Source organism: Phragmites australis, chromosome 3, assembly GCF_958298935.1.
Source record: "Phragmites australis chromosome 3, lpPhrAust1.1, whole genome shotgun sequence".
In the NCBI taxonomy this organism is placed as follows: domain Eukaryota; kingdom Viridiplantae; phylum Streptophyta; class Magnoliopsida; order Poales; family Poaceae; genus Phragmites; species Phragmites australis.
The window spans coordinates 5,033,821-5,049,805 of NC_084923.1; the positions used below are offsets into that span (position 1 = coordinate 5,033,821).

Below are 15,985 nucleotides of genomic sequence, written 5' to 3' on the forward strand. Positions count from 1 at the left end.
CGTCACAACTCACACGCCACGGCCAGATCCGGATGGTGCGCTCGCCCACTCCGTCGCCCCAAGCCTATCTCCTCCTCGCTGCCCCTGAGCCATGTTCGACCGCTCCGGGCCGACCCTCCCTCTATCGGTCTGCCCTCACGATCGTGTGTCGCCAGATCCGCGCCACCCTCTCAGCCGTCTTCGGATCAGCGTGTTGGTGACGGAGCGAACGAGGCCAAGGCAGTGCACCACCGATAGAGGGCGAGGTCGAGGTGGGTAATGGCACCAGAGGGCGAGGCAAGGGCGAGGCAAGGCCGAGGCGAGGTGCTGGCACTGATGGGAGAGGCGAGTCCGAAGCAAGCGGGCGACGCCTGTGTTGCCATGAACGAGTCAGGTCTCAGGTCCCGTCGAGGTTAGAGGCAGGATTGATTTTGCAACAGTTGTAATTTCAGACCGGATCAGATTTGAGGATTCAGATTTATTCTTACACAACTCAATCTGATCACAAGTGGTCTACTTCGCCACAAGTATGTCGTATGGTACCGGTCACCAAATACAGCGTAATGTAGGACGTGTTTGGTAGCTTTGCTGTGGCTTGCTTTGCTCGGGGAAACAAGAAATCGCACGTTTAGATACTTTGCCAACTGGCTCGATGCCTGTGTTCACCTTGTCAGCTTGAGAGAGCCAAATTCGCACCGAGCGACAAAACAACCATACACGCCCGTAGGTGCCGGCTGCAGCGGTTGCATCGGGTGATTGGACAGGTTGGTCCGATCGGGTCAGATCGTGCGTGCGTGCGTGCGGCCTGCAAGACAGGCGTGTGGGGAGAGCACTGACGAATTATGATGTGGCTGCTTGTTGGATTGGATTATGGGTTGCTGACATGTTGTAGGTTTGATCCGGAAATGAGTGTGTGCCTGTCGACTCTTTATTGGTAATGCTCGCTTCAGACACAGTGATACAGTCAGTGCCCCTGCGCTTGCTGAGCATGGCTCCTGGCTGCTCGCTCTGTCCTCTTGCTCCGTCTCACATGTGCGCCAAGGCACGGCTTTTCATACTGTGGCTCCGCTCTTTTGTTTTTACGTGAAGACATAAAGAGAAATTTTACCCTCTGTTCCCATGAAGCCCTGTTTGTTTCTGAATTTGTTTGATATGGTCTTAACTCTGCGGTTTAGTTGGGAGGAAGTCCATGAGTAGCCAAAACTAAAGATAGCAGGTGCATAAAATGTAGCTATCTCGCATCCCCGTTCGTCTTATTTGGTCCACAGTCTCTGTCTCTCTTCCTGTCTCACCCAACGCGTACTCAAAACCGTCTGTCTCACCGTCTGCTACAGAACTAGCGCACACAACAGGCAGCAGTAACCCCAGCATGGGACAGTACAACGTGTTGGTCAGCTACTCGGCTAGCTAGACAGTGTCCTGGGTCGGGCCCGGATCGTCCGGCCATCTGTGGCAAAGCAAAAGCGGCGGCAGGCAGCGGCTGCTGGGACGTCACGTTGTGACGCGGCGTTGCCGCAGGCCGAAGGGATCGCGCGGTGCGCGGCAGCGGCAGCGGCAGCCTTTCCCTTTCCGCTCGGTCGGCCAGCGCGGCGGCAGCCGCATCAGAGGCGCAGCTGTGATCGGTGGGTGATCCACCCGCCCGCACACGATGGCGCAGCATCCCTCCCTGCCATTTGCCCGGCAGCTTCCATTGCACGGGTGGCGCGCGCAGATTGTTTGATTGTGTTGTCAGATTATTCGTCTCCTAAGCTTGTATTGTGATGCTCTCTCCGGCGTGCGTGTGTGCTGAGAAGGTGGCTGAAACCGCAAGCGGATTAGTGTGCGTTTGCATGCACCGCTGGCCGCCGGGGAGATTAACTAGTGGTGGTAAAGGGATCGGAAAGCTGCGTGGAATGGAAGGGACGAGCGAATGGGGTTAGGAAAAAGACGACGGCTTTGGAGATGTTAAGTGTCCCTGTCGCCAGATTAATCCACTGATCATGGTATGCCTATGCCCTGCAGGCTCCGCTTTTGTTCAGGCTCTCTTTGGAGATCCTAGATATGGTGGTCCCTGAATTGGAGGGTGGCTGCCATTGGGTTGGATGTTTGTTCGGCCATATTTTCTGCTGGTTAGGTCCAACACGCGGATCAAACGAACTGCATGGTTAGTAATTACGGTGCATGGATCCATGCCACATAGAGACATTGTTTGTCAGCAGCGGATCTTCACGGGGTGTCCATTTTTTGCAGGAGAAGGAGAAAACCGGGAGATGAGGTGGAGGAAGAATATCAGCCCCTCCATGACTCCGCTGCGTCTGCCACTAATTTTTGTTGGAGAATTTCTATGACCTAATTTGGAGTAGGATTATCTTTTAGATGTACCGTTTCTAGTAAAACTCCTCTGTGGTCTCACTACCCACTTTCGTAATTTTCTACAATGATTGGAAGTGACAAGGACCATTCATCTGTTGTGGCTACAGTATTTACGTGCGCATCAAAACCTACTCAATCGTTTTTCAAAGAGCACTGAATCACATCGATCCCGCAAAACAAAATCAGTAGTACCACTGACTAACTAGAGAATACCAATACTTCCATTGTCGACGACGACTGAACGTGATGGGCTTTTTCACCTCAGACCAAACTCAGCCCTCCATCTTGCACCAAGTATCACAACAGTTGATCAAATTCCACACAGCTCTTCCATGCCAATTTCCGACGCAGAAAAAACTGGTGTCAACATGGACGCAACCGCGAAAACGATGGATCATCTCTTCCACCAAAAGTAAGCGTGCTTTAGTTGCGCGTTGCAATAGCAAATGGTCGCCTGAATATCGATCGACGTCTTGTCTCCTGATACGATCAGAGCTAGTTGTTTCAGCAGGTGGGGCGGCTAGATAGCTTGATCCGTCGATCTTATTGCGATCCCTCTGCTTGCCTAGTGGTCTAGTGGACACTGAAATCTGCTATGTTCTTGTTGATTAGGATGGATAGATGGTGCTCCAAGATATAGCGGATATATCTGTCCGTTTTCCCCGCAATTCGATGGATTAATATTCAGATATCCGGTATATATATAGTCAGTCTGCATATATGTAGTTACCTGAAACTGCAGCTGCGATTATTGTTGGCAACAGAAGTCACAGACTAAGATTATCCTCTAATTAGTCACAAAGCCAAATAAATTTGCATCAAATTTCCAAATCACTAAATCAGTACTAGTATATAATGCACAAACTCTGTATAGCTTGGTTTGATGCAGATTTTTTTATATAAAAAATTCTATTTGACGCAAGGCATCAGTTTGATGCGTCACACGAGGGACCATCCTGTGAAATAATTCACCTACATATGCATGTTTTTTGTCTGCAAGGTTTCTATGAAGAAAGAGCTATTCGTCATTTGCAACCTAAACGCTACAGTAAAAAGGTACTTAGGGGCTAATCAATCAACAAACCCCTTGCTTGTAAGCTAATCCGAAGCTGTTTAGCAGAAGCAACGGCGTGATCGAAAAGCTGTCATGATTAATCTATGGGATAATCAAATGGTCCCTGAAACGAACATGATCATTCAAACAGGACAGTTTTAGTTAGCTGTGAAATGTGAGCATAAGCTTTAGGTAAACAGGCAACGTGAATTGACGATGGCAAAGTGCGTGCAGACTGCATGCATTGGCCTCCGAGGTTAACGCGGTTGTGTGTAAATTTGAAAACAAAAGGGAATTTCACGTGAAGTGACAGGTCACAGTCCATCTCCGGGCATATCATTCGATTCGACCAATTAAAATTCTGACTTTCTGAAACTATGACAGAACTGCAGTACTTAACTAACATCGTTAAGAATTGTTCTCTTCAGTAACCAGAACATTAGACCGTCATCGGGACAAGAAGCCAGAAAGATTCTCAATTTCTTCAGAGCTTCAGACAGATCCACTGGCTCAGTGGCTCTATCAAACCACTGTAGTGTGTAGAGTACTGACTTGAATCGACGACCTCTGAGAACCGACGACCTGCAAGCCTGCAACGAAAATTCGCGGAACCACGCATTTTGTCCTCGCGCGTGCTCACCGAACACGAGCGAGCGTGCAGGCTTCTTCCTGCGATGTCTTCTTCGTCCCATGTGAAACGAAGTAGGGAACCAAGAGGATAGATTCCTCCCACTCCATGAGCACAAGCCGCACGGTTTCGGAATCGGAGAAAATGAAAAGGATGAGCATGCATGCAGGCTAAAGAAAGAGAGGGGAGGGGCATAGCATGCATGCAGCGGCAGAGGAAACATGGGAACAGACAACAGGTACAGTGAGGCGGATGGTTAGCTGCTAGCTAGGGTACGACCAGCGAGGCCGAGGCGACGGTGATCCCGAGAAGAGGAGCAGATGAACATGGCGCATCATGAGACAGAGAGAGAGAGAGACGATCGAGCGGCGATAAAAAAAAGGAGTGGCACGCCGTCGCACGCACACCGCCGGCTCCTCCTTTTGCTTCTTTCGATCTCTGCCTCGGCGTTCGTTGATTCTTTCTTTCGTTTTCGCTGCCCTTTTTCTCTTTTGCTTTCGAGGCCCCGGGGGCAGCAGCCGTGCGTGGTCTATCCGCGTTCTGACGACGTTCACATGCGCCTCCGGATCTGCCATGACAGAACCTGGCGCCCTGGCGCAAGTGTCCTCCGGTCTCAGCATTGCTCAAGCCTAAGCCAGGCACAACTTGTTTCTTCCGGCTCACTCATTAAACACAGTCTGAATTTTGCGTTCAGACGAAGTACGCACTGACGACGTGCATCCTATTCAAGCTACACTTGTTTAAGCGGAACATGCTCCTCTTTACAGATCCCTGTCAATGATCGCCGCATGTTCGTATGCTGCCAATGCTGGGCTCCTCCGTCGTGCTGTGACTGTCATGTGGCCAAAGGCTCCGATCGTACGAAGCCCGAGAAGGGAAAAAGAAACCGATCGAGGAAGCATCAGATCCAAGAAACCAGAGCAGAGCAGCATCATTGGCATCAAAATGTGCGCGATCGATGGTTCGTTGGATTTCACACAGCTTTCCCTTTTTCTCCCCTTTTAATGTTCAACAGTCGGGCCGGATAGTTTTGTTGGAGATCAAAATGCGTTGCTCACTGCACTCTTCAACTGAAGGGTGTAAAACGAGAGAAGAACACGCGTTCCGACTGTAGTGAAGGCAGCGGAAACCCAGTAGTAAGACAGAGTATGTGTTTTCGTGTGAAGTGATACCTGATCGTCATAGTTTCAGATGCACGGCGTTTGTAAGAAAAACACGTAATCATAGCCTTCAAGAGAAAGGAAGAAGAAACAGACCATCATGTGTTCTGTCGCAGTGATGCTGGGCATCTCGTCTGACGCTGTCGCCCGCGCGTGCGTCCGCGATCACACGCCCACGTGTGACATGGCCTTTTCCTTTTTCTATTGCCCTGCACTACTCTTTTTCTGCTTGTCTCCATCCGCATCTCACCGTGTCCAGCTTTGTGACCAGTGAAAGAAGAGTTTTACCGGTATTTCTAAATTTCAAATGCCTGAAATTTAGAGTCTGTTTGGTAGAGTTTTTCTGATCTAAATTCTACGTCAAAAATGATTTTTTTGAGGAAGTGATTATGTGGCTGAAAATGATTCTCTAGCGATTCTTAAAGTAAAATATATGAAAGAAGTGATTCTGTGCAGTAAGTGAATTAAGTGAAGCTGCTTTTTTCAGTTCTCTAACTTTTAGTTCATTCCAGAGAATCACTTCCACGGATTATACTTAAGGAGCTAAAAGCTGAAAGCTGCTGTTTGACAGAGCTCCCTTTGATTTTAGCCGAAAAGCTGCTCTGGGAGCTCTGCCAAATAGATCCTTACTATTCGATCAGTCGACTGTGTGAACACAATCCATAACACATGATGGAATTGGGTGACTGCGGCTTCCCGATGAGGATTTGTCTGAGATAGCTTAGATCTATCGATAGAAGACAAGCCTATTTTCAGACTCCTGTTAAGGGTCTGTTTGGTAGAGCTCTCCCTGATTTAAATTCTCTGCAGAGAGTGATTCTCTGAGGGAAGTGATTCTGTAGCTGAAAGTGATTCTCTAGAATAAACTATATGGAGGAAGTGATTCTGTGTGGGAAGTAAGGGCCTATTTGGTATAACTCTCCCTGATCCAAATTCTCTATGGGGAGTGATTATCTGGAGGAAGTAATTCTGTGGCTGAAAGTGATTCTCTAAAATAAAATATATTGAGGAAGTGATTCTGTGCAGGTGGTGAATCAAGAGAAGCTGTTTTTTCAGCTCCCCAGCTTCTAGTTAATTTTAGAGAATCACTCCCATGAATTCCACTCAGGGAGCTAAAAGCTGAAAGCTGCTATTTGGTAGAGTTCTCCCTGATTTCAGCTGTGAAGCTGCTCTAGGAGCTCTACTAAACATGCCATAAATCAGGAAAACTGCTTTTTTCAGCTCCCCAGCTTTTAGTTTATTTCAGAGAATCACTCCCATAGATCCCACTCAGGGAGCTAAAAGCTGCTGTTAGACAGAGCTCCCCTGATTCCAGCCGGCAAGCTGATCTGAAAACTCTCCCAAACAGGCTCTAAATAGCATGGTTGTTTTTAATGGAGAAGGAAGAGTTGAGACCCGAAGAAAATGAGCCCATAAAAATAAGATTCAAGGCCCAAATTTGTTATCTTTCAGCCCATTTAGGTCCATATAACAGCGGACTGTGTTGCCCCCCAGCCCACCGCCTGGACTCTGACAATAAATATTGATCTGCCATGCGCTCCTGGATGAGTAAGGTTGGGCAAGGAACACGAAGCGCGCGTCGCTCCCGATCCCCTCACCGGCCAAACCCTAGGTCCCCGAGGAGATCGCCGCTGGCGAGGTCTAGGTCTCCTCCGCCCCGTCCACCGGTGTCTCGCCGGAAAAAGGCGTCCAGCGAGCCTGGTTTGCCCCGCTGTCGTGGATCCTGTAGAGATCCTGTAGGTGCTCCCGACGCTTAAGACCCTACTGCCAATCCTCCATTTATTGCTTCGGCCCGAGTTGCTCTCGTTCCTAGGCGGAATTGAGTCGCATAAGCTTATCCGTTAATCGTGATCTTAGACGGTGGAATTTTGAGCGTAATTTGACAGGATCACATAGAGATTTCTCCATCATTGGAAGTCAGGGGTTCTGCTTTTGGAATTGGGAGGTTGGTTGGGGATGATGCGTAACTAAATTATTCCAAGTAGACCTGTCAATATGTGAACATTTTACAGTTTTGTAAGTATAGGCATAATTTGAAATCATGCATACGGTTTGATGTTGAGTATGAGTAGATGGTGAATTCTCATCAGTCCAGAACTATCATATTCTGACTAAGCTATCCACCTCACCTATGTTGTTTGTAGGATGTTGTAGCGGTGTCATGTTTTAACTGATACTACCTCTGGTACCAGTCAATTCTTTTGAAGAGCTGTTTGAAATATTTATACGAGCCTTTGTAAAAAATTTAAAAGGACATTATGAGTTCTACGGCTAGGTTTGAGAGGATGTATTGAGTAATAAAGGTGACATGCAAATACTGAACAACTAGTTTAACACTGAGTTGTATAGGAAGTTGGTTAATGGCTATCATATTACTTCCTCTGTTCTTCTCTTTGATATTTTAAATTGGAAAAGTGTTCTTCTTAGTTTGATGTTATATTACTTCAAAAGGAGACATAGTACATCCTCCTAAAGTGCCGGCACCTCATATAGTGGCCACTGCATTTTACAATACTCAAATGTCTTTTTGCCATTGGTCCCTAAGATTTTAAAGTGGGTTCAAGACATATACAAATTTAATGAGGTAGCAAGAGACAAGTTTAGTTAGGGCATGTGGTCATCTTGTGCTTTTTCTTTGTAAATATTCACGAGTCGATTACTCAAAAAAAATCACGAGTCTAAAACATCCTATGAAAGGAATACAAGGGTAACATAGAAGACTCATTTGGTGAGTGTTTATATGTTCCACAGCTCACGAACCCCTAGAACAGATCCTTCCCTTCACATTCATCCAATATTCAAATTGTTCAATCCCTAGCGCATGATCCAACTTTCTCAACTCGTTTGCAATCCTCCGACACTCCATTTCCCTTGTCCTCTCGAAAAATACAGCCTTCAACTCCTCTACGACCACCTCCTTCACTTGTCTCAACCTCCTCTTTGCCGTTGTATATGTCTGATACTTGATAAATCTGATTTCCACACTTTGCAATCATAACGTTGTTCTGCAAAATATCGTGGATGCATTGCTTGTTATCTTTGTTTTGCTCTGATCATACCGATACTTGGGTTTTCTGTTCCATAGAATTGCATGCTTATGTTGTCAGGTGTCATATGGTTAATGAGATGTTTGCATTTTTCCATCCAGATGGCTTTGAATGAGCGTCTCAACAAATTTAAACAACACCAAGAGAGGTGCCAGACTACTCTATCAAGCATTGCTGCAGGCCAAGCCTTGATTTCAGGGCCAAAAGTTGCTCAAGGGATTCAACCAATAAATGCCCATTCGCTCCCGTAAAACCAGTGCAACCTGTTAAATTCTCAAATGATACGGAAAGGCTACAGCTCATCAATTCAGTAGGGAAATCTCCTATTGGAGCACAGATCAAGTTAGTAATCAAACTGCTTTACAAGGTAATTGCCAAAAGATCCATCTTGTTGGAATTAATCCAATTCCTTCCATTTTTCTGACTCATATTTTATAAATGAGAGATTTTTCCTTTTGCTTTGTTGGACAATGGATGATTCTTTACATAGGTTCAGCTGCTGCGTATGATGCTATTTGTTTTTTGGGTAATGATGAACTACCTGGGCAGTGATGTACCATGATATTACTATTCCTCATTATTTCCTCTTGACTAAATAGAATATAATGTACTAGTGGAATTATCAGACATGGGTATCCTGATGCAAAAACTGGAATATTTGTTTGGATGGTTTTGGGCCCACGTCACTTTAATCTAGCTTTATTTTGGATTATTGGCACAATTAACAACCTTCGTAGTCCAGAAAGAAAAAAAAAGTTTTCTTCGAACCTTCTTCTTGGAATATATGTTATCGTGCATAGCATCTGAACTGATATCCTTGTTTCTTTTGTGCTTGCAGACAAGGCAAGCTTTTACAGCTGAGCAGATAAATGAAGCAATTTATGTTGATATCCTTGGTAACAAGGCTGTATTTGACAGCTTGAGGAATAATCCCAAAGCTTTCTTGGATGGGAAGCGTTTCTCATACAAGGTAAAGGCTTTGCATATCGATCTGTTAGCAATTTCATTGAATTCCATGAATGAAATAGAAAATTTTTATGAAAAAAGCCCCCAAATAATACTTTAAAATGTCTTCCGTTCTTGTCTGCCTCTTTTTCTCTGAACACAAGGAACGTACCAACTCAAAGTCTCAATTGTCAGTTGAATCTTAATATCTTATCACAGATTTTATGATTAATCTTGTTTTATTACTCGCGCCAAGCTAAATCCTCGAGGTTTTTACTTTATTTTTGGAATTGGCTATGTACTTAAGTTGTGTTAGAGATGGAGAGAGAGGGTATTTAAGTGATACCTGAATTTTGGTAGCCTTTGTTGGTTTTCATCCCATTTTTTTATTACATTGCGTATTGATCTGCCTTTTGCACTTACGCAGCCCAAGCATGATTTGTTAGGAAGAGATGAATTGCTTACTTTGATCAGAGAGTATCCTGAGTGTCTTTCTGTTGTGGAGGTCAAAGATGCTTATCCATCCGTATTGGAAGATTTGCAGGTAACTACATCAATCTTTGTTTAGTATTTTTAAAGGCCTCGAATGTACCATTGCTGTCTCTTGTCTACTACTTTGCATGATGTGAATCAATTTCAATGGCTGAAGTGAAGTGAATGCGTGTAAGTAAGATATTTAGAAATCAAATAACCTTGTGTATGAACTATGAAGGCTTCGGTCTTAAATATAGATAGTCTGATAGAAAGCCTCTAGCCTGTATGCTATAGATGTAGGTTCCCTAGGGCTTCCGGTGTTTGAATGCTTTTTTTCTTGATTTATGAACTTCTCAAACAAATAGTGGTGGCTTAATCATTTATCTTGAATTGTGTGGTCCTGCCCGATGCGGGCACGAAAGGCTGGATTTCAATATTTGTTGTTTCCATGGAAATGTCATGGAACTGATTCTGCACATTTCTGATGGTAAATGGAGCAATTTTGAAAGGACAATGATGTCGTCTAGAGGAGGGTGAATAGGCGTTTTTACAAAAATTCGTCCCCTTTTAGCGTTGGTATAAACTTACAGCGGAATAAAAACTAACGGATTTTCACAAGTGAAAAACCTAAATATGCTAAGCTCAACTAGTGCACAATCACCCTAAATAAGTGTGAAAATTACAATCCTAAGGTGACAAAAATTATTAAATTCTAACAAGAGATATGCAATAAAACTTAAATTGAAAAAGGCTGAAAACACTGTTCATATACCTGAAATTACTGTTCACCGGAGTATCCGGTGTAGTCCGGATACTCTGGTGTGTACAAGTACAGAAACTCCGGTGAAGTCCGGATTCTCCGGTTTCTGTACAGAACAGAGCCCGAAACTGAATAAAAAGGATGGGTAGAGAGTTCTAACTCAAACCAAGTGATACCATGTGTTTCCGGAGATGATTTCAAGTAGATCCACGGAGAACCTACACTCAAATACACACAAACAAGTAGATCGAGCAATATGCACAAAGATTTGAACAAAAACTCAATAGTAAAGAAACAAGAGAAGAGACACAAAATTTGTTTCCCGAAGTTCAGATTCACCACCGTGAATCCTACGTCTCCGTTGAGAAAGCTCCAACGAGCCGGGTCTCTTTCAACCGCTTTCCTCGATTCACTAGCTTTATCTCTTCCCTTTCGGAGGCGAGATCGACCTTCACAAACTTTCCCGCGGCTCACCACACGTGCGGGAGCTCACCGGGCAACACCTAGCCGGCTAGGAGGCTTCACCTCCAAGAGTAACAAACGCTTCGAGAACTTCTTGTCAAGAACTCAAGTGCTCAAGATTGGATTTTAGCTCACTTGCACTCAATCTTACAATCTCTCAACCCAACTCACTTTTCTTCTCAAATCACACACTAGAATGGAGTGGAAGAGGTTCTTTTGGCTTAAAAATGTAGTTTTTCGTGCCCCTTACAGCAGCCCCAAAGGATGGGGTGAGTGAGGTATAAATAGCCCACTCCAAAGAACTAGCCGTTACTGTTCTGACACACCTACCCCGGAGTATTCAGTCCCAATTCCAAAAACGGCGTTAGAACGGTCACAGAACGTGTCAGAACTAGCCGTTATGCTCTTTTCTGGACTTTTACCGGAGTATCCGACCTACACCGGAGTATCCGGCGGCACTTAACACAGAAAACAGCCCCGGAGACTTTCCGGAGTCTCCGACCACTCCAGGTACCGGGGTATCCGGACTTCACCGGAGTCTCCGACCCTTCCAGGTACCGGAGTATCCGGCCTACACCGGAGTCTCCGGCCACAACACAGCCGATCTCCGAAAAACGGCGATAACTTTTGATCCCGGAGTCCAATTTCGACGATTTTGGACTCTATAGAAAGCTTATTCAGAGGGCTACACATCCCAACTGAATTCATGACCTAAAATACATAGGATCAAATTAGAAACACTCCAAAACCCATTTTGGACACTTCCACACTTTCCGCTCCGGACTCTTAACAACAAACTCTCACTTTGGGTTTGGTTAGGAACTCTTGAGCACTAAGACGCGACAATTAGCTCACGTTGCATCCCTCTTAATAGTGCGGCATACCTATACTCAAATTCAAAAATAAAACTTGTTTGAACCACTTTGAGCTTTTGAAAAACTTTCAAGTACCGTTTCTTTCTTTCAAACCTTGAGGGTTGCCAACTTCCATATATTCTTCACTTGATTCTTCATATGATTGATGTGAATCATCCATAGCTTCCCATGGCCTTGCACGGTCCATCGGCACAAAGCCTTCACTCGCTCTTCACCACCGTCTTAGTCCTTCGACGCCAAGCCATTTGCTTGCCCTTCACCACGGATGGTCCATCGCAGCCGAGTCTTGCTTGCCCTTCACCGTCTTGCCATAGAAAACCACTTTGTATTCGACATCTTCAAGGAATTCATTTTATCAAAATATGGAGTCAACTCTTGTTCTTCACTCTTGACATATATGATTTCAATTCAACTTATGCATTCTTATGGATCCTAACCCCAACTCACTCTCAAGCACAAAGTACATGGGTTAGTCCATAAAACCTAAATGACAACACTTATACCTTAAGTTACTTGATCTCCACAAGTAACTTATTAGCCTTCATGCATATTGTCAATCTTCATATAGAACCTAACCCCACTCATTCTTAAACACATAGCACACGGGTTAGTCCATAAAACTCTATTGACAAACATACCTTTTAGTTACTTGATCTCCACAAGTAACTTAGCCTTCAAGCTTATTGCTAATCTTATTGAGCTTCTTCTTCTTCTTATGAGCATCACTAAAATCTCAATGACTTTTGATGCAATTCTTTGAACTCATGGTATTTCTCAAAGAATCCATGCTTCATCATTTATGCATCTTCTATGGAATAACCTAATAGCAATTCTCAATATGATTGTTAGTCCATAGGCATTGTCATCACTTACCCGAGCATCACCTAGAGCTCATTCATCTTGATGCATTTTTAATCTCCCCATTTACCTAGAGCTCATGCATATCTTTCATCCATGCATCATTTATGGAACAACCTACTAACAAACTCAACATCATTATTATTCTATAGGTATTGTCATTAATTACCAAAACCACACATAGGGCCTAGATGCACTTTCAAATTCAACTACAAATTACTTCACCTCTCTTAAATAATGAAAAGTGATTTCTGATCAAGTCGACCGACTGCACTAGTGCAGAACCCATTGGGGGGAAGCACATTACTTAATTTTTGTTAGATTGAACTAGTGGAGAATATCCCATGGAGGCAAGTGATGTGATCACTTCCTTTGCGTGTTGATTTATTAGTTCCTTTATGCTGATTTATGACGCCATTTGGTGGACGAATGCTGTCAATCTAGTCCACGGCAGTGGAATCATCTGGCGGCCAATGTATTGCATTCTGTATTTGTAGTTTGAGATTAGCTTTTGTTCTCTGTTGCATCATAGACATTAAAGTTTTGCCTAGTAATCTGGTATTCTGGTGAATGACCTCGTTTGTTGTTTTTCAGGCTCTAAAATTATCAGGTAACATCTGGTGACTATCAACACCGACTCCCAGGAAGACAAGATGTACCCCAACGATCCTCGATATAAGATCAAGGTCGACGATGATCTGAAGCAGCTATATAGAGCTGCCACGGGACTAACTGGATTCGTTTTTTGTCTTTGCTACAAAAGATGGAGGATCGGCCTCTTATAAAGGACGCATGTCAAAAAATGGAATCGATAACGATGGAAATTTACGCCCGATATGGTTGGATGTTTAGTAATAGACTTTCTGCTTGACTTGGTTCGGGCTTTATTAGTTCACTCTTGTCTTTGCTTAATCTATCTGGAATTCTGGATATTTTGTTAAACCTTGTAACAATGAACGGTTGTGTGCATAACTCTGTGCAGAGGCCGGAATAAGTATTATTCCTTTATCTAAAAAAATATAGAGCTGCCACGGGACATGTTGGACATTGAGAAGGAGCTATAGAAGATTGGCTAGAAGCCAGCAACCGACACGGCCAAGCGACGCGCACTAGCCCAGATCCATGGCGCACCACCCAAGTCGAAGAGCAAGAAGAAGCAGCGTGGCATCTTGAGGAGGACCAAGCTCACTAACTGCCATCTGCCCGTACTGTTCAAGAACATGAGCACCCTAACCGTCATCTGAAGCAAGCAAATAAGCACTGGCGCCCGGGAGGATTCTTTATGATCGAGCTGGCAATAGTTTGCAACCAATCTATGTGTCATGTGATGCTTACCTGACAAACTAAGTTGAGTTGAATATATAGTTTCGTTCCATTTCAATCTTTGGCGTCGAGCTGCCATGATGTGCCGGCCACGCGCCGGAGTTGTTTTTCGCCCTCCGTAAGCTACAGAACATGTTTATGAGTGTTCCTGGGCATATGGAGTTTTCGCCTAGTATGTTTCCCGTTTTGGGTAGTTCCCATCATCGTAGGCGTAGGATGATGAAAACGGTGAGGAGAAATCCTATCCTATCCCATTTCGTTTTGACGAAAATGGGACAATTAATTCGAAAATGGTTTTGCTGTTTTTTCAACCGTATTATCAAAATAAATTCTGTTTTTAATCGAGAATTTCCTACTGGGTTCTGTTTTTCAATTAAGCCTATAGCCCAAACTAGATTAGCCCACTGGCCTACTTCACCCGATCAGCTTCTAAGGCTCCAATCCTAGCTCGCGCTCCGCCCCCGTCGCCTGCGGCCATGCGCGCCGCCATAGCTGCTGAACGCATCGTTGGCCGCCGCTGCCAGCTCAATCTTTTGCTCCAACAGATTCATTCTCTTCTCTTGGGTTTGGTTTTCCAAAGCTGGCAGGCGACATCCAGGTGCCTACCTTTAACCAGCAGGCTCCAGCATCCCATCTTTGAGCGCGTTAGCCCGAACGACATCCCTAGTAATTTCACATTGGGAGCTGAAAGAACTAATGAATTTTTTTTCTCGAATACGTAGAAGAAATGTGTATCATTGTATCAAGAAGGAGAAACGAACAAAATACAACAGTTAGAGTACAACGTTTACAATGATTACACGGGCCTCTAGATCAAACAGCCGAGCCGACAGGAAACTAGGATTTGCGGTTTACTCCGGAGGAAACGGCAAGGTTAAAACAGCAACTGCATGCCAACCCATATAGCAGTAGTTTTGGTGTGGTCAACCCATCTGGGAGCGATAAGGTAAAATATTGATGTACGTTTCCTAAGATGTTTCTGCTTGCTCCAATGCCATTGACGCTTTCTGTTGCTACTTTTATTGTTTAGGAGTTGAATTGTTGTATATTTTAGATCTTGGGGTCATGGCATGATTGCATGATAAAGCAAAATATCATCTTAAGTTCATATTCTTGTTATTTTTTGGATTTTGACACTACAAAATGTCTCTGTTATGACAATGCAGAAGTTGCTTTGCATTTGCGCAATTTATCGATGCACACTTCACAGGTCGATGTTCCCGATTTGAATTCAGTTTTCTACCGATATCAGCATGTTTCTGTTTAAATTGGTTTGTTTTTTATATCCTGACATTCCTAAGTTGGTACCTGTTTTCGAGCGGTTAGAGGATTTTTCCGATTATTCTTGTCCGTTTTCATCCCTATGACTTAAACGTTCCAGGGTTGCTAGGGCACCCAAGCCGTTTCGGTAGTTTAAGCGTGTTTCCCCCTTTTTGTTGTCCTTGTGAGCTATACCACACGTTTCTGGACATTCCGGAGCCGTCGAGGCACTCGAGGCATTTCGGCAGTTCAAGTGTGTTTTCCCTATTTTGGGATGTTTCTGTGCTCCATGAGAGCACACCCTTCTCGCACTTTCTAGGATGTTTTCCCTGCCCTTGTCGGCTGTGTTTTGGGGCTGATTTGTGTCCTTCATGAGCTATAGTACATATTTCTAGGCACAACCAAACCGTTTCCCTTGATTCTGTTGTGTTTTGCGGGCTGTGCGATAGGGCTTTTATTCGCCCTCCGTGAGCTATAACACATGTTTATTCTTGGACCGTTTTTCTGCCTTTGCCATGCCCGTGCCGGCGGCGCACAAGGGCCATTTGGGCCGTGCGCACAGGTTCCGGGTCTGCCGGAGCAACCGGGGTCTTTGGGCTGTTCTAGCGTGTTTACTTGTTTTGGGTTGTTCCCATGAGCTGTAGCATACGTTTATGGACGTTTCGAGACAGGTAGAGACGGCGTAAAAGAGATGGACACCAAAACCATATCATATAAGCGCTAAACACTCTCAGAGTGGTCTGGGAGCAACGGCAACAAAAACCGTGTCCATGATTCAGTCCGTCCTCGTTGAGTCATATTTGTTTCC

At 44.6% G+C, this 15,985-nt stretch overlaps 1 pseudogene; it reads left to right on the plus strand.

Annotated features, from left to right (window-relative positions):
• The first annotated feature begins 6,739 nt into the window (after positions 1-6,739).
• Positions 6,740-10,131, plus strand: LOC133911715 (uncharacterized; annotated as a pseudogene).
• Positions 10,132-15,985: the final 5,854 nt, after the last annotated feature.